Source organism: Pleurodeles waltl, chromosome 8 (genome assembly GCF_031143425.1).
Source record: "Pleurodeles waltl isolate 20211129_DDA chromosome 8, aPleWal1.hap1.20221129, whole genome shotgun sequence".
NCBI lineage: Eukaryota > Metazoa > Chordata > Amphibia > Caudata > Salamandridae > Pleurodeles > Pleurodeles waltl.
The window spans coordinates 354,938,121-354,958,442 of NC_090447.1; positions in this window are offsets into that span (position 1 = coordinate 354,938,121).

Sequence of the window (20,322 nt, forward strand, 5' to 3'; positions counted from 1 at the left end):
AAGTCCATGGAGTTTGCGTCATTTTTTAGCTTGGACACCTACTTTGCTTTAATGATATGCAAGGTAGGCGTTCCCGTCTAAAAAATTGACTCCGAGGCATGTTCGCCGTATTTACACTCCCGGAAAAAAATGACGCCCGGGAGTGGGCGGGTCAAAAAAATGACGTCCAGCCGCTTTTGCGTCGTTTTTTAGCGCCTGGTCAGGGCAGGCGTTAAGGGACCTGTGGGCTCAGAAGGAGCCCAGAGGTGCCCTCCCATGCCCCCAGGGACCCCCCCTGTCACCCTTGCCCACCCCAGGAGGACGCCTAAGGATGGAGGGACCCATCCCAGGGAACTTAAGGTAAATTCAGGTAAGTAATTTTTAAAAAAAATTTTGTGGCATAGGGGGGCCTGATTTGTGCCCCCCTACATGCCACTATGCCCAATGACCATGCCCAGGGGACAGAAGTCCCCTGGGCATGGCCATTGGGCAAGGGGGAATGACTCCTGTCTTTGCTAAGACAGGAGTCATTTCAATGGGGGTTGGGAGTAAAAAAAAATGGCGTAAATCGGGTTGAGGCGAAAATTTTGCCTCAGCCTGACTTGCCCCATTTTTTGGCGCCCAAGCTCCATATTCCCCTACGCCGGCGCTGCCTGGTGTACGTCATTTTTTTTGACGCACACCAGGCAGCTCCGCCGGCTAACGCCGGCTAACGTCATTGAATAAATACGGCGCCCGCATGGTTCTTCAGAATGCCGTTAGCCGGCGTTAGATTTTTTGACACACAACTGCGTTGGCGCAGTTGTGCGTCGAAAAGTATAAATATGGCCCTGAGTCTTTATAGGTCACACCCTCCTCAATCCCACATCAAACACCAACAGACAAGCTGACCTGGAACCCTCAAGGGAAAAAAGAGAAGGCCAAGGCCTCGAGGCTGACAGCAAAGAGATGGATTACACCTGGAGTCAGATTGAAAGAAAAGCCCAGGACTGAGATGGGTGGAGAGTCCTTGTTGATGGTCTATGTCCCAGGCGGGGTAGTAGGCATAAGTAAGTAAGTGATAGGTATTAACTAGGTTCCCAAATACTACCTGGAATGGCAGACCATTTCTATTGAGGCCCTGACTCTTGGTCTGTTTTTATTCTATAATAACATGGGAGCAAAGACACCTGGGAATGGAGGGCAAATAAGAAGTACTAATCTCACTTAGTTTGTCCATTACAGCATGAACGTATTCTCCAGGTTTGTCTTTGCTTTTACACCGTGATAACATTTTTACTTAAATATATAGACACACAGATACGTGGCCTTAGAAGTGAGATAAGGACAACATATCCGATGTATCCCCTACTTCTAGTGATCCAGGGTAAGTGCTGTTACAAACACCTGACGCAAATAAAATGTGCAGCTAACATGTCGTGTGTATCCCATTTACTGATAGGGACAAAAATGGTTAAAATCACATACAAACGGTACTTTATTTAGACTCCGTGGTTTGTTGTTACTAACTGCTGAAAGAGGCAGCAAGAGTGAGTGCAAAAAAAGTGCGGTATTTTTGGTCAGCATTGAAATGACACAAATGCTAGACCCCTAGCATCAGGGTATAAGTGACGTTTGTACTGCAATACCATAGACACTGCCTAGATCCCTTGTATGACATTGTCCACACACTATCATGACGGTGTGCATAAGGAGACAAAGATGAACAGATTTTGAAGACTGGATTCATTCGTTTTTCCATTTCCTTAGTCTCCAGACCTGCCTTTCCATCCTACTCTAGAAATAAGTTTCATAAAAACAGGATTCAAACCCTATATTTCATGGTAATACTTTTATTTCAGTGAATTATTTTCTGCAACTTGCAGAAATCAGTTCACTCTCGTTAATTAAGCGTTTATTTGAATGGCAGGCCTAGCCTCAGTCTGACTTCCCTTCCACCAGCTAATTATAAGCACCAGAATTCATTTTGGTGACGAAAGCACCAAACAGCTCTGCTGAGCTTCATGGTCAGCCTTTGTTGAATACCCACCCTGTTCATTTAAACTAAATAACTGCTCAACATCCTAATTGAATCAGGTTCTGTTGTTAGCAGAGCGTTCTGGGCAGCCGCCTAAAAACCCCCCACTTCAACAAACTGAATCTGTTTTTAAATAGAATAAAACATGTGTTCACTAATTTCCACCTTCTGCACATTCGTAAACGTTTTTCTCTCCTTTTTACCACAGACAACCAAGCATTCAAGCAGTATAGTGCTGTGATGATTTACTGTTTTCAATAAGCATCTTCCTGTTTGAATAAAAGAATGTTTTATGCTACCTTCACCAAATAAATATGTCAGAAAATAATCATAATGTCAAAACCTGCAGCAAAGAATGGCGCTCCTTTTCTTATTTGGAAGCAAAATATTGGAACTCTCTCCTTATTCATAGAAGAAGTTACCCCTGTCTCAGCCTTTTAAAAAAACTTCCAATTTTTGGCTCCTGCGTATCAATCGCGCCATTCAAGGCTACTTCATCTTAATCATTGGGTACATTGTTAATTGTAAACTTAGGACAGTGATTTAGTGATCTCCTTAACAGAGATATCTGGAGAAATGTATGCAATGGTAGAAATGTTAGTTCTGATTCCTTCATGATGGTAGCTAGTGACAATAAATTGGAACTGAGAGTGGACATATTTTTGTTGCTGCTAAGTGTGGTCCGATTGTTTCAAACGTTTGACAGCCAGAGTGAACTTAAAGTACTGACAGTGAACCCTAGGCCGTCAGTGCTGAACAGTTTTGAGACCTTCAAAGAGTCAGTACTATCAAGGGGCTTCGAGGGAGTCAGCGCTAACAAGGAACTGTAGGAAGTCAATGTTGGCAAAAGACATGTAGGGATTCCGGTCTGGCAAAGGACTTTGTGGGAGTCAATGCCAGCTGTAGGTCTTGGGGAGTCAGTGCTGTCAGGGAACCAAGGAAGGCAGTTGCCAGGTGTAGGAAAGTGCCACTGTTGGCATGTTTCCCCCCCTACTTTTTGCCTAGCATTGATGCCAACTTTAATTGAAAGTGTGCTGGGGCCATGCTAACCAGGCCCCAGCACCAGTGTTCTTTCCCTAAAACTGTACCTTTGTTGCCACAATTGGCACAACCCTGGCACACAGTTAAGTCCTTTGTAAAAGGTACCCATGGTACCAAGGGCCCTGTGGCCAGGGGAGGTCTCTAAGGGCTGCAGCATGTATTATGCCACCCTAGGGGACCTCTCACTCAGCACATGCACACTGCCTTGCAACTTGTATGTGCTGGTGGGGAGAAAAAGACCAAGTCGACATGGCCCCCCTCTCAGGGTGCCATGCCCACAAACCACTGCCTGTAGCATAGGTAAGTCACCCCTCTAGCAGGCCTTACAGCCCTAAGGCAGGGTGTACTATACAACAGGTGAGGGCATAGCTGCCTGAGCAATATGCCCCTAAGGTGTCTAAGTCCATTCTTAGACATTGTAAGTGCAGTGTAGCCAAATTGAGTATATGGTCTGGGGGTTTGTCATTACGAACTCCACACCACCATAATGGTTTCAATGAATACTGGGAAGTTTGGTATCAAACTTCTCAGCACAATAAACCCACACTGATGCCAGTGTGGGATTTATTGAAAAATGCACACAGAAGGTATCTTAGAGATGCACACTGTATGTTAACCAAACTGCTAGTGTAGGACTGATCAGTCTGTGCCAGCCTGCCACTTTCAGACAAGTTTCCGACCACATGGGGCGAGTGCCTTTGTGCACTCTGTGGCCAGAAACAAAGCCTGTCCTGGGTGGAGGTGCTTGACACCTCCCCTCTATAGGAACTGTAACACCTGGCAGTGAGCCTGAAAGGCTCAAGTCTCGGGTTACAGTGCCCCGGGGCACTCCAGCTAGTGGAGATGCCCACCTTCCAGGCAAAGCCCCACTTTTGGCAGCAAGTCTGGCGGGAAAATTAGGGAAAACAGGGAGGAGTTACCACCCTAGCCAGGACCACCACTAAGGTGTCCAGAGCTGAGGTGACCCCCCCTCTCTGCAGAATGCTCCATCTTGGTTTGGAGCACAAGGACCAATAGGGATAAGAATGTGCCCCCATTCCCCAAAGGAGGGTGTAGCCACCCTCAAGGACAGTAGCTATTGGCTACTGCCCTCTGACCCGTAAAAAAATGCCCCTAAATCTAGGATTTAAGGGCCTCCCTGAACCCAGCTCACCAGATTCCTGGTGGCCTACAAGAAGAAAAAGGACTGCTAAGCTGAAACCCCCAGCAGAGAAGGAAGAAAACAATTGCTTTGTCCCCTTCCCTTCTGGCCTGTCTCCTGCTTCAAAAAACCTGCAAAAAGATCCAGCGATGTGTCCAGTGGGCCCAACGACATTTGCCAACTCCAGAGGACAGCCCTGCACCCAAAAGGACCAAGAACTCCTGAGGACATCAGCTCTGTCTGAAGAAACCTACCATCAAGGACTCACTCCGGATGGGTGAGTCTTGACCCCTCTGCACCCGACACCCACAGCCCTTATCCACGTGGTCTACTAAGCAAGAGAGGGTCCCCAGGCAATTGCAAGCAAGTGCCCACCCTGGGTTGACCTCTCCATTCCTCCACAATGACGTCTGCAGAGGGAACCACAAGGACCCCCTAACCATGAAGCTCCAGACGTAGATATCCAACCCCTAAGAACACACTCCACCCGCAGCCCCCAGGCCTTGGAGAAACCGACCCCCAGTGCCTCAACATTCAGAAGGTGCCCCTTCTACCTGTCCGACCGATGGTGTGCTCGAGACATGCCCTTGATCTTGCCTGCAGCCTCTGAGTGACCCCCGGGGTCTCCTCATAAACCAGCATTGGAAACCCGATGTCCTGTTTGCACCCGGCCACTCCTGTGCCCTTAGGGTGTGTGTTTGGTGTCTACTTGTGTGCCCTCCGGTGCTCGTCTAATCCCCTCTGGTCCACCTTCCGAGTCGCGAGTACTTACCTGCTGGCCGACTAAATTCTGAGTAGCCTCTGTCTCCATAGGAGCCCACGGTAAATTTGCTCCGCTTTGACCTCTGCACCTGGCCGGCCCTGTGTTGCTGGTGGTGGGTGTTTGGGGCTAACCTGAACCCACTTCCTAAATCCCAGAGACCGAACACTGTAAGTGTTGTACTTACCTGTAAACTGACCTAACATTTCTTCCCCCCAGAAACTGTTCTGAAAATTGTAGTGTCCATTTTTAAAAAAGATTATTGGCAATAATTCAAAAACTGTATTACTTACCTATTTCAAACAAAGTACGGTTGATACCTGTGAAACACGAAACTTTTAGGGTACTTACCTGCAACTTGAATCTTGTGGTTCTAAAAATAAATTAAGAAAATATATTTTTGCTATATAAAAACCATTGGTCTGGAGTAAAGTCATTGAGTGTGTGCTTGATCTATTTTCTGTGTGTGTACATCAAATGCTTTGCACTACCCTCTGATAAGCCTAACTGCTCGACCACACTACCACAAAGAGAGCATTAGTGTTATCTATTTTAGCCTCTGTTAAGCCTCTAGAGAACCGCTGGACTCTGTGCACACTATGTCTCACTTTGAAATAGTATATACAGAGCCAGCTTCCTACACCAGGGAAGGAAGGGGAAGTATGGTGCCTCATGCTAAAGCACTACTTATGACAACACTGTATGACGTACTAATTGAATTATGTAGTATTTAGTTCTGCTCTGAGATTAAACATACTTTCGTTTTCATAAAGATAAGTATTGGGCTGGACGTTATGTTATTGTGTCTGTTGTTTGTTGAGCTCTGAGCTCTTGCCATGCCATTACACTACCTCCATGAGAAACCTGTGACTGCTTGCCTTCGCTCCCTGAGAGTTAAGTACTGAAAGGATTTGTCCAGTTTGCTGACTATAACAGGACAGACCACAGGACACCAATGGTAAACAACTGCAACCACCACAAATGGGGCCTAGAAGCAATGGTCTGCCTTGTGGTCCACCCCAAATGGGGTCTGACAGTGTCACTCAAAGTGTCACTCATAAAGCTAAAAATGTCACACATTTTCAGACTGCAAACATGGAATTATAACACATAAGCACACTGTAACATGACAACCTGCCTTGTCAGTGATTGTTTTTTCTTGGGGTTTCTAATTAGAAATATTTTTCACGCCTTTGATATTAACCAGACTAAATTCTCATAATTGTAACACAAGAGGCAGTACAAGAGGCAGGGGTGTAGCTTGGTCAGTATGATTGGTGAGAAATGTTATTAAAACACATTATATGAGAAGCAGGGCATGAATGTGGCCGAATGGACAGTGGAAGGAGAGAGGAGTGCAGATTGTTAAGGGTGCTTTAAGTGCAATATTTTTAAAACTAATCAAAAATGCGTAAGGCCTTCAAAACATAGAGGAGAGAGAGTGTGTGTTTTTGTCAGTGTGGGCATGTAAAAATCACAGGTGAAATCCACCATACATTTCATATCACCTGACTGAAAGCACATACACCCAACTATTTAGTACAGAATACATGTTTTGGGGGAGGTGTAACACCCCAGTTACCCCCGACTCCCTGGAACTACGCCCCTACAAGAGGGGAGAGCTGTCCTTCTCTCCTCTGTCATTATCTACAGCCTGCAGATCTCTGAGTTCACCGCATGTCCTGCCCCTGACATCCTGGGTAGCATCTCTTTATGGAGCAGGGTGATATCTTGCTAAGGGGTCAATAGCTTGGGTAATGTTTACTTATTTACTAACTGGTTAAACTGTCCCACAGCATCTGGACTAATTTAGTGCTGGTCTGCCAGGCGGTGTGCTCCCTCCCCCTTGTGTAACCGGGTACCCTGTTCCTGCAGGGTTACTTTATCTAAGATGAGCCAGTCCAAAATTAAAAATTAAAAGCGGAAGACCGTGAAATCATAGGCAGATATAAACATCCGAGCACAACCAAGGGACGATGCGTACATACCGTAGTGGAAATGTTAATCATCTATCAAGCAAAACAAGCAAACAAGTTATTTGTTGCACCTTTCCAGGAACAGGAGTTGCAAATTGAGAGCATGCTCTGTGTGTGGGCTAAAAATAACCTGTTTTCGGTGTAGTACACAGTGAAGACAACAAGGTTGTTAATGATACAGCTTTGCAGCTACCCACTCCCCCTCTTCATTCTCACTGCTGCCTCGCTAACCAGCCCAAGCTTTACCGCCTTGATGCCCTCAGGCCCTTTCCCTTTCTCATCACGTATTTTGTCGTCATTTATTAACTACACTTCATTAAAATGAAAATATTTATATGCTCTTTGAGCAACTGTTCAAACTCTTTTGTTTTCTCTAATTAATTCGATACTATTCCCCAGGGTCAGGATGGGGCAGAAAATAGGTCCTGGCACCAAAATTAAAGTGGCCTCAATTAGCGAATCGGTTAGCTAAATAAGTGACCCATGTTTTCAAATCTTGGTGCTTTTGAACCTGTAGAGACCCTTTGTGTAGGTGCTTTCCAAGGTATAGGAGCCTGCATGCATTTGTACTTGTTGCAGGCAATATTTGTAGCAATGCCAAGGAAATCTACAGTAAAACCCCTTGGCCTACCAGACTATGAAACAGGCTCGCGAATTATTTAAAAACCGACCCACACACTGACTTGTCAAAAAAGCCCTTAATCGTTGCCAGTCTGCACTATAGGCCAATTCAACCCTATACCTTCAATGTACCACATACCTTTGTTCAGTGTTTTAGAGATTGAAGTGCAAAGTTATTTGGTCCCTGTTAAAGAACTTTGAGTAGAAACATCCACTGCATCCACAACACGACAAAGACATTTCTGGGTCCCTATCTCTCCTTGAATGAAGACCCGTTTATTCAGAAATACATCTTAGAACTGATTTATTTTGGTTTGAAATCTTAGGCACTCTTTACGAGTGAAAGGGAGCAGTGTCCCTTGAAGTATCCCCTGAGGGTATCAGTGAAGTATCCCTTTCTGGGAAGCTGGTGTTTCAGGGACTGAGATGGATACCAGCCTCTATAGTCCCACTCCTGGAGACACTGGACTGGAGCCTTGTGTGTTTCTGCAGAGAGCCTTGTGCGTTGCTGCAGAGATCCTTGTGTGTTGCTTCAGAAAGCCGTGTGTGTTGCTGCAGAGACCCTTGTGTGTTGCTGCAGAGAGCCTTGTGTGTTGCTTCGAAAAGCCATGTGTGTTGCTGTAGAGAGCCTTGCGTGTTGCTTCAGAAAACCATGTGTGTTGCTGTAGAGAGCCTTGTGTGTTGCTGCAGAGAATGTCGGAGATGCTGTGTCCACCCCATGCTCACCCTCCTGATACTCAACGAGGGGAGCAGCAAACTGGCTTCCCTCTCATCCTCCTGCCATCCACACCACAGCTCTGAAAATAGCCATCTTCTCCACGCAAGTAGTAAATGGGTGCAGATTTGGGACCATTAAAGGGGAAAATATGTGAAACTGGGCTTGGCATTCCCCGGACCGTGTGTTATTCTCCATTTTGGGTAAATAACTCGTAATCTCTAGATTTGGGTGCGAGAATAATTGCTGGATTTGCCCTGGGATCCCCAGATCCCAGGAACATGCTATGCTGGCCTTAGTGCATTAAGTGATACTATGCTAGAATGCATACTGTTAAAACCAACATAAGTACAAAAACACTGTTCACAAGGTTTTTTAACTTTCTTCAACTTGAGATAAAATGACTTTTATCTACAATATTTCCATAACAACACTACTGGCTATGCCACCATTTCAGCACTGTGTCTCACTCGATGACATGCAACCAATTAGAAGACCACCGTAGTTACTCAAGTGCTACCACCACCATCGGAGATCATTTTCATCTGAAAAAGTAAGTGCCTTTTCCATTGTAAAATGTGGTGCTTCGACCATATTTAACATTCAGTTTTCAGTTTAAACGCTTGGCAATTAGCCAAAGAGTAGAAAAAGCACAATACATTTTACACATATATGCATTCAGGAATACACAAGCTGCACATACCTGTGTTTTTTAATAAAAACTTTTTATTAGTATTCACAAATATATACACAAAAAAATAAGAACAATCTGGCTGGTTCATGCTCAGTAAATCATCAAAATAAATGCTGAGCAACAAGACGGCTAGAGCCAACTCCCCCTCCCCCAGACTCCCCCCACCCAACCCACTGCATATCCGGAAGACATCCCACAGGCATCGAATCAGCAAAATGGTAAGTTGGGGGCATCCGCTAACACTGTGAGTATGCTGTCAATCTAAGTCTTACTTAGAGGGATACTCATCATGCAATTCTCTCCAATCTCCTAAATCCGTTTATTTTGCATCGGCCTGTACTCTCTTCACACAAATTTACTTTGCAGCAGTCCACTGTCTAACTTCTTTACTTCATTAGGACCCGTACCTTACAGTCAGTGTGTGGCCACCCGGCTTTTTGTCAGCAGCAGCCCCATTGCTACCATATCTATATTGAAAAGCGTTCTTGTTTGAAATTGAGTGCACTTTAATGTAGCCTGGTGCATCAAGGATGAATTTCAAATGATGTGCAAAAAATGTTTGGATAAAGAGTGTTCTTTTGGCTTTGAGAGCATTCATTCAAGATTGAAAATAAAATCTGACTCCAGGATTCTTCTTCTTGGTCGACCATGAAAAGACATGGGTTGGACAAGGAAGATGCCTGGGAATGTACCAAAATCAATGGAAGGATTCAGGAGATCTTTTGTTTTAGACACAATTTTCCAAAGTGTTGAGCATATCTAGTACTTACATACTTTTGTTAACATTGCTTCTAAGATAGTGTGGCTTTTTTCTGCATGTTCTGTGTTTGTAAAATATTTCTACCAACAGGTTTCTTCGCTACTTCAGCACTTTTTTCAAGCTACACCAGCTCTAGAGCACACTGTGGTAGTGAGTGCAGATTGTGTATGCCATAACACTGGAATAAATGTAGCCTACAAGCCACAAGCATGGAACTTGTTCCAAGCATATTTTGCTTGGAACAAGTGACCATACATATGCATTTTTATTTTTAAAGTGCAATGATCTAATTAAATGTTATTACCAATGTGAAGCCTAATTAACTTTAGAGACCTGCAGTTACTGCTTCCCAGATACCGTGTTACCATTACTTTGCAGAGGAAAACCACTGGGCCATCCTCAATAAGTATGTTTCATGAAATATATTTTCACTGCATGGATTTAATCCCTCATGCCTTGGTTCTTATTTATAGTATAGCATTTATAAAAGAGAAACAGCATAAGATCAACTACCAATACAGAGCTGAGTGTAAATGCTATTCATGCTGTTTGCTGAGGGGGTACAGAGCTGCTATGACCCACTTGGCCAACATATGAGGTATTTACATTTAGTGGTTAGGTGACCAAAACAACCCATGTCCTGCCAGGGCTAAGAGTTCTAAAGGAGATGTAGAGGCCAAGATAGCACATTTCAGCTGCTAAGCAACGGTTTACATGCTGGAGGAAAAGAGGCTAACACAATAGTTTGGCAGGGCGAAAACCCTCTGTACCCTTAAAAAAAAAACAATAGAATTTAATTTGCATGAGAATTTGGGCCCATATTTATACTTTTTGACGCTAAACTGCGCTAACGCAGTTTAGCGTCAAAAAGTTTTGCGCCGGCTAACGCCATTCTGAAGCGCCATGCGGGCGCCGTATTTATTGAATGGCGTTAGCCGGCGCAAGCAGACCGGCGCTGCCTGGTGTGCGCGAGAAAAACCACGTACACCAGGCAGTGCCGGCGTAGGGGGAAAATGGCGCATGGGCGTCTTAAAATGGGGCAAGTCAGGTTACGTCGAAAAAATCGTCGTAACCCGACTTGCGCCATTTATTTTCGACGCCCATCCCCCATCAACATGACTCCTATCATTGTAAAGATAGGAGTCATGCCCCCTTGCCCAATGGCCATGCCCAGGGGACTTCTGTCCCCTGGGCATGGTCATTGGGCATAGTGGCATGTAGGGGGGCACAAATCAGGCCCCCCTATGCCAAAAAAAATTATTAAAAAAAAATAAAAAAATACTTACCTGAATGTCCCTGGGGTGGGTCCCTCCAGCCTTGGGTGTCCTCCTGGGGTGGGCAAGGGTGGCAGGGGGGGTCCCTGGGGGCAGGGGAGGGCACTCTGGGCTCATTTTGAGCCCACTTGTCCCTTAACGCCATGCCTGACCCAGGCATTAAAAAGCGGCGCAAATGCGCCGTTTTTAGCCACGCCCACTCCCGGGCGTCTCTTTTGCCCGGGAGTATAAATACCACGTAAAGGCCTGGGAGTCATTTTTTAGATGGGAACGCCTCCCTTGCATATCATTAACGCAAGGAAGGGGTTCACGCTAAAAAATGACGCACATTCCGGGAACTTTGGCGCTATTCGCCTCTAACGCCATAGTATAAATATGGCGTTAGTTGGCGTTAGTTTAGCGTCGAATTTGCGTCGAAAAAAACGACGCAAATTCGGCGCAAACAGAGTATAAATACGGCCCTTGGTGTTCAACAGTACCCTCTCCAGCAGTTGGACAAGACTGGGAAAAGAGCACTCAAACCTTCTTGTAACCCAAATATCTCAAAATCTACTGAACGGATTCACACCATACAAAATTTGCTTTTTTTTTCACTAAAGCTCTACTTTACTAATGGCATCAAATGTCACATCAACAGAATAATCATTAGCTTTCTAGCATTTAAGTAACAATCATTCACTTCTGAGTAAAACCCAAAACTTACCTTTAAAGGATTTTGAGTGAATTGTATACCTTTTTATGATATATTGTGACACAGTGCCACTGTAATAATTTCCAAAACTTGAAGAGTATGCTGCTGGCACACACTAGAAGGTGTGATTTTGAGCCATGCTCTCCTCCTGATATCATGCCTCAGAACCTGCAGTACATAGAATTTATCTGTCAGCAAAAGGCAATGATTGCAAGGTCTTTCTTTCACTCACATTTGGCACATGGCCTTGGTGCTCCTGAATATATTGGCTAGAGCCTTTGGCCATCCACTGTGGACCTTGGTCACTGAGTGCAGTCAATGACTAAACGCAGAACCCAACCACTTTACCTCCCAAACTGACTGGGGCCTGTTTGTATACTGCACTTTGTAGTACATTTAGTGGTAGAATAGTAGTACTATTCACATACTACAAAATTCTATTCACAAACTTACATGTAGAGACCTCTGTCCTCACATTTCTTATCTTTTCTTTGCTGAGATTTCTGCACAAACAAGCATTCACAGGGCCAGCCACAGGAATTGCAGCACCTTAGATTAGAACATAATGGAGTCAGGAACCCCATAGGAAATAATGTCAAATTAATTAATTTTGTTCTTCTTTTATTATGTGCTTTGGTGGCGGAGTCCTCAATCTTACTAGTAGAAACATTGCAACTGTAAACTTGACTTCACCTCCTGGTTTCACTGGGTGAAGACATGTACATCTACACTTTAGAGTAACTTCACACTCCGAAATCTTGAATATCCAAAAGTTGTAAAGTTACTACAAGATGTAAGTGTACATTTAGAAGAGTAAATCCACACCTGTAAATTAACCTTTGTGAATAGGCCCCACAGTGTTTGGCCTTTGGTTATGTACAGCAGGTTCTGGTGCACAGCCTTCGGGCTCCAAACTCCACTGTCCCCACCCACATTTAACTTAGCAAACTCTGGGCACTAGCGATAGCCTTCTGTGAACTACTGTACCCTTGAACCACCAGAACATATTCTTCAGCAGTGCACAGCCAGTTGTGGGCACTTAGAGCCTGATGTACTAATATTCCAAATAAGAAATTGTAAATTGCTACAAATACTGATTTCTTATTTGGAATGTATCATAATGGGTTTGGTAGAAGTGTTTTCAATTTGTGCACCAAGGTATACTGAATACATTGATATTTTGTGTACTTTTGGTACCGTCCAATGTATTAATAGGTTATGTCACAAAATACCAAATTCTAGTGAGTCACAATTTGACCTACCTCAACAATATGCATTAAATAGGTTGCAAATTGTGACCACCATGTCTGTGATTGCTTTTAAATAAAGCAATCTTCTTTTGTATAAACATATCTACTTTTCCTAAAATGAATGCAGGATGTGTTTAAAAAATATAAAAAAATTCACAGCCATTTGTAAGGAGTGCCTCCTCCTAAAAATGTTTTTGTCCACATTCACAAATGGGGAATGGTTCCCATTGGGACCCATTTCCATTTGTGAATGGTTACCACCTCCTTTGATTTGATGGTAAAATGTAAATTTTTCACAACCAGATTTTAGTCACTAAACATTTGTACATTACTTAAGGAATCAATATTTGGAAGGGATGCCCTTTACAATCCCCTTTCAAATACTGATTCTGTGTTTACTCATAAACCCAAATTGTGATTCATTAAATTGTTATTGAATTGCAGCTTGGGGTTTATGCATTTAAAAATGTAGAAAGGGAACATCCTTTCTACTTTATGTGTACTTTAGATGAACTGTGCCTATTTTAGTTAATTTATGTTAATTAGAAACATAAGAAACCATAAGCATAAAGAGAGCAATACGCATACGCTTAAACATAGAATTGAACTGAGTAAATGCCAGAAGTCTCTTTTGTCTGTGGTTACTGTATATGTTTGAAGACTGTTCTCAAATGGAACCATTACATAATAGTTGGTTATGAGAGTTTACCAGATGAACACCGTTACCTCAATCCTCCATTAGGTTTGACAGTGAATGTATACTTTCATACTACAAACTCTGCACATCATCAGCCTTTTCTCCAATTTGCATATATAAGAAACATCTTTAGTTTTGCCATTTGGCCCGTAATCAACTCCCCAATTGTTTATAAAGATTTTGGCTCGTCTTTGGACCCTTATACACCTAATTATAATCACATGATTGGAATGCCATGCCTTCACTCTGCCGAAAAGAAAAGAGGGTCTGAATGTGGTGTGCAATTGTCTACATGGACATGAGCGCCTCAACAACTTCAGGAAATATCAGCTGATACCATCACAAAATTGGAGCCAAAATCAGGTCAGATTAGGCTCATTTTTCTATAGCCAAGAGGATTCGTATTGTCGAACCATCTGTCATATTTGAGAGTGCAAAAAGCACCAGCATGCACAATTAGGTATTCACACACCTGCCCAGTTCTATGTGCCAAACATGATCCTTTCCCACTCCTATTCCATCTCTATATACATCAGTCTCTGTCACCTCAGGAATTTGAGAAATGGACTCCAGTTGACCAGAATGTGCAAATCTTACTACAGTAGTGGTTGGTTCTTGGTCATCTGCCTAAACAAATGCTGTAAGCACTCATATCAGATGGGATCACAATGGATACCAGTGACCTGGGATGGGGTAGCAATGAGTGCCACAACAATGCACACATGTTTGCCTCTGCCAGAGGGTTGCTGCTCTGCAGCTGAAAAGGGTTGGTGAAGTGTTAGGTGCTCCTTTGTATTCGGTTTCATGGAATGAGTGAATAACTAATTGGCTAAATTAGTAAAGTGGCTGTAGTTTACGTACTGACAAGCAGTCACTTACTCCTGGTCATAGGACCTTCTTGCATTCTTGCTCTGGTCCTGGGAAGCAGTCAGTTTCTTAGAACTTTGTGGTGCATACATCCAGTATCTAGACAATATCTAAGCAGAGATAGTGAGCAGAGTTTTCCTGTGGTGCCAGGAACTGGCACTCTGCCCAAAGTTGTTGAGGCCGTACGAGTGTGGTTTGTGACACCATCAGCTCAACACCACACCCAGAAAAATCCCCTATTGTTGAGTTTCTGCCTACAGTACACCAAACATGAAGTGGTCATCTCTTTCCTTTTGGAAGCTACATTTATACGATATAGTGAGGCAACTCCAATGTTAGCTAATGGGAGAGATAGGCCTTGCAGTAGTGAACCACTAATGTAAAGGTTTTCACTACCGGGACATGTAAAACTAAAAAGTATATGTTTTACTCTTTAAATACATAGCATCCTGCCCTCTGGCCTATCCAGGGCCTACTCTAGGGATGACATATGTATTAAAGAGGACGGTTTGGGCTCGGCAAAAGGCTTATTTTGCCAGGTTGACCTGGCCATTTGAACTGCACACACAGGCTCTGAAATGGCAGGTCTGATACATGTTTAAAAGGCAACTTAAGTGGGTGGCACAATCTTTACTGCAGACCCACTAGTAGCATTTATTGTACAAGCCCTTGGCACATGCAATACACTTTTCTAGGGGCTTATAAGTAAATGAAATATGCCGATTGGGGGATATGCCAATATTGCCATATTTTAAGGAGTGAGCACCTACAATTTAGTACTGGTTAGCAGTGATAAAGTTCTCAGAGTCCTAAGGCCAACAAAAGTAGGTCCAAAAAAATGGAGGTGAGGCAAAAGACCACCCTAAGGCTGACAAGTCTGACTGTGTTGCATCTACAGAAGGATTTGCCCATGATGGCCTGTTTCCCACATCCATCTTTCTTGCCAACAGTGTTTTTATAAAGTAATGAGGATCATTCTCACTTTACCTTTCCTCCCATCCATTAGAAGAAGAATAGGCATGGTAGAAGCTGAATATGTAAATGGTCTTCTGATAAACATAGCCAGATCATGTTCCTTCAGAAACCTGACAACCTGTTTATCAAATTTGGGAGTGCTAAGTATGGCCAGAAGATATCAAACCTTTTAGGTGGTGAATATGGTTCATCACAGTCATGGCCGACTGTTTTCCAGAGTTACCATGACCCTTTGGAATCCAGAGAAGGTCCACCTTTTCCCCAAAGGGCATGTAGCATCTTGGGGAGAACTAGGTGCTATTCTGTTGGCAAAGAGATATGCTACTTTGTTATTTTGCCAACACTACTGGTTTCCAGGGTTGGACAAGGCAGTGCCGCATTATGGTACCTGAATTCTTCCGTTTGTATTGACTATTACACTTCCTGGTTTCTCACAATAGCGATCACACTTTCTTGAAGTTTTATTGACTTTTGTATATTTTTTAAAAGCACCAAATTAAGGCAGTTATTATGCATTGGCTATTTAAGCATTAATGTATGGGTTCAGGAAGAGGGAAATTGATTGAATGCCCATGTTGCTTACCGGTACTCAGGTTCAAACTGGAAAGCCTGGGAGTTAGATGTCTCTTGCGCAGCTGTGGCTGAATTATCCTAAAGAGGCCTGGGGAAATCTCCCTTCAATGGCCCTACATGCTGTCAACATGAGGTGTAACAAAGTGCTTTAAAGGACCAGCACTTATTTACAAGATAACTGGCAGGAGGTGCTGAACCACAATATGCCTTTGTTAAAAGCAACTTAACTAACGTTTTTTCACTTTAAAGGTGCTGATGGGGAATAATGTTAACACTTGCAGAGAAGCGACCCTGAACCACCAGGTGATATTCCCAAAAGGCTTTGATTCAGCTCAGTCCATCTGGCATTCAACCTACTGACTTAGTGATCAGTGCATCTGTGCTGGTCCTGCTCATTATTCTTCTGTTCCTGAGTAGTTATGATCCACACTCTCCATTCCTTTTCTATCAGCCTTTGATGAAGGCTTGGATCATTTAAATGGACTCATGGAGTTCAGACCACTTTATGGGACCCTTTCTCACCATTTTCTACTGGAGTTTTCTGTCTCGCCGCAAAAGACTATTGACTTCATGGGGAAGAGAAAAGCAATTTGCTTAAGTGAATTTCTTTTCCCACTAGAGCTGCTCTCTGTTCACTTGTTTAAATGCATCAAACATCCTCCTACATCCTTAATGATTTTGATTGGTGGAAGACGTGGAATATCGCATGTTGAAGGTCATGGGGGTGCTGTTTGATATTGTTATTCACCACTCCTATAATGCTTCTCTCTCTCTATCGTCTATCAGGCAAATTTGTATACTACACTATAGAAAAGATTAGAGTGAACTTAGGGCCTTATTTAGAGATTGGCAAAGGAGATACTCTGCCAATGCGTGACGGCTATCCAGTATACTGTATTACAAGCGTCATAGGCTCTAATGTGCTTGTAATATGGCAGACGGGACATCAGCCACATTTGTGATGGGGTATCCCATCTGCCGAGCTCTAAATAAGGCCCTTGCTGTTAAGGACCGCCCAGTACAGGTAATTTCGGAGGCCACAATCAAGAAAGATTCTCCAAGGGGGTGCATTTACTGAATATGTTGAGATTTCTTTGTAGAAGGTTTAGAAACTGCCATTGTCACATTGTAATGGCAGAGGCAGCCCCCAAAGGGGGCATCAGGGGCCGGCGCAATAACAGCCGCTGGATCCCTGGGAATGACCAGATTTAGCAGTTTTAGCGGCAAACCATTAAGGGGAGGGGCATCCTGCTCCCCGTTGGAGAAGAAAAGCGCACCAACAGTCGGGCAAGACATCGGGCCAATGAGGGCCCGGCAAAGTCAAGTTTGGTTTTAAATCCCTCTATGGGGAAACACCACCACACCCTTGCTGTGGCATGGGGGTGGGGCTTTAAAAGGATTGTGCTGCTCCTGCTGAAATTACATTCGTGGGACAGGGGGCAGCGCGCAAGAAATGCAAGATACACTCACCCACCCACACCAGAACAACAGCATTGTCACAGAGCTGGGAGGGCAGACGAGCAGCGGTAAAAGGGGTACGTTGGTTGGAGGCACACCAGAGGGCGGTGTTCCGGAGGAAGGCCACTTACCTGGGGATACCTTACGGCAGGGTAAGTAGGCAGATGGGGAGTAGGTGGAGCAAGGCACTCGCAGCCCAGACCTGCTGATTGTCAGGCACAAAATGGACAGACAAGGTAGCGAGTTGAGCTTAACAGCAATAAAAGGCCACCCCCTCACAATCAGAGGAAGAACCAACAAAAGACCAACAAAAACTATATGACACTAAAAAGCGGCATGGGGGATGGCCTCAACAATAACAGGTGGCAGAATTGTGACAAGCAAATGAAAAGGACTTGATTGGTACATGGCAGAGATGATTGAGGACATGCCAACCGTTGATGTTTATGACCTGTCGGGCAGCAATGTCATTGGATTTATCAAAATGATTAATGTACGGGGGAGATGATTTATGACCTATCAGCTCTGATTTATGACCTATCTCCCAGTTATGATTTATGATCATGTCAAGAATTATGTGTGACACTCAGATGGAGTTATGACACTAAATAACGTTTATGGCCTTGTCGTCTTGATATATGACTGACCACTGTGATTTACGAGGTTAATAATTTACTGTAAGAATCCATGCATGTAATAAAACTGCGGCTAAGTAATCACACAGTAAAATACAAGCACATGGAAGGTGTTACTTTATCCGGAGACATATATATGGAATTTGCACGAATGGGAGCGGGTCGAGTGCGGGGGTTAAGCGCATTCCCGCACAACCATTACAGGACAGCAGCATGCTTTTTGTAACCATCTGCCCTGCCTGCTGAAAACAACGAAAACCAAGGCTTCGGCCTTTCTGCGGCTCAGCTTTCGTGCTTTCCAGATCTGTGTCAGTCAAGTTAGGCATCTTGCAATTCGGATGGAGTTCTATTTAAAGCTCAGGTCTACTTCGGCGGCTTCTAACACCAGGAGGTTCCCAGTGCTTTCAGTGCGCCATGCATCACCCTGAGCCATTCCTCCATGGCAACCAGGCAGACCAGTCGCTCCGCATCCGGACCCTTTCATTCAAACATCGCCTCAACTGCTTTGCTTCTAAGGGACGCATCGCATTGCATTACTGGGCCTCGCTGGCTGAATTTCATATTGAATGTATTTCAAGTACAACGTTTGGGCCTGCTGGCTTCAGTTTGCCGCGTATCACACTTGCTAGCACCGTCAAGGTGAAAAAAAACATGCATTTGTATTTTCGGAAGTTCGAGCTGACCCCACACTATCGTTTCTGTTTAACCAGTGCAAAACATTGTGGTGTACACAATCAAAGAATAAGTTAATAAATGGCTCCGACTGTGTGCCAGTTTTCCAAATTCCAGACTCGGCCAACCATTGACAAACATTGGAGGTAGGTTGTTTGCTTTGGAGATAACTAAATAGTTTTCAGGCTACTTTGTGTCAGCCATTAAGTAACTGTAGAAGAGCCTAGCTTTCCTGTCACTTATGACTATTATACATTTATCACAAAAAAACATAACTCCACGAAGCTAGTCAGTGGGTAAAACATTTGATGTCAACTCCAGGTTTCTTTCCAGGCTCACCTTGCGTGTACAATCACTCTTTTCTAATTGGTGTCTATCCGTCCAGTTACACACAATAGTAACCCCTGCGGCCCACTAATTAAAGCCCCATCTTCCTACTACCATTCTTATTCAAGACTCGCCCTAGAGCCCAATCTGTGCTCTGGTTTTGTTAGTCTGAGCAACCTTCATTGCACCATCAAGTTGTTTGCCAAATATAAGCTGTATGTCACAGGATTCATTACCTCCCTGTCTATGTGCTGTATGACAGATGTCTGTTACGCAGAAGTTCCTGGATTGAGCCAGATCTGTTGCATCTGTGATGCTATCAATAGAATGACGGTGCAGAGATCCACATAGTAGGCAGGTTAGAGTAGAAGACCAAAGAGACAGGGGCCAGGAGGTGACAAGGGGTGGAGGGCATTAGTCACAGTTTTACAGGTAAACCTGACAGAAGCCTTCCTACAGCTATCCCGTGTGATACAATACATTTGGAGCTGCATGGGCTTGTATTAGACTTGTCCTGAGAGAGGTTTCAGGTTCCCGAATCCTACGAAAGCTGTCGATGTAAGGGAGTCCCTGAGATATCTAGTATTTGAAAAGGTCTTTTAGGATTTCACCTATTAAGCATCATTGAGTTAACAAAGTTATTATCTTGATTTGCTTGAATTAATTTCAGTCTGTTACCAAATGTGACTGAAAGAGTGGTGTTGGATGAGCGTAAAGAATACGAGAGCATGGACTCCACCTGGTCACCTGTCACTACACTCACCTTAGAATCAACTACAGCATGGGGAAGTAAATAGCATTTCAAAGTGAATCATTGTAAATCACTAACAGCTTGTAGTGAGGGTATATATTATGGAAAAAACGCATGTGTTCACAATAAACCCAAAAAGAGTTCTTATGATAATTGATACTTCATCGAGGTGTGCTGTGTTAGGGTGTCAATTATCATTATTGACTGAAAAGAGAGATGTAAATACAGTTTGGGTCAGCAGAGTTGTGACCTGTATGTTTCAGTTTCCTGTTTAAATATTGAAATAAACAATATAATGTTTATACCCAAATAATATGGTGCACACAATTGTTTATATAGTTCACTCAGACCTTATGATTTGCATGAAGAGGTCTTTCTCGGTTTTGCATAAAAATAAGTCAAAAGGGCTGGGATAGTTCTGTATTTGATTAGGGAAAGTGGAAGCACC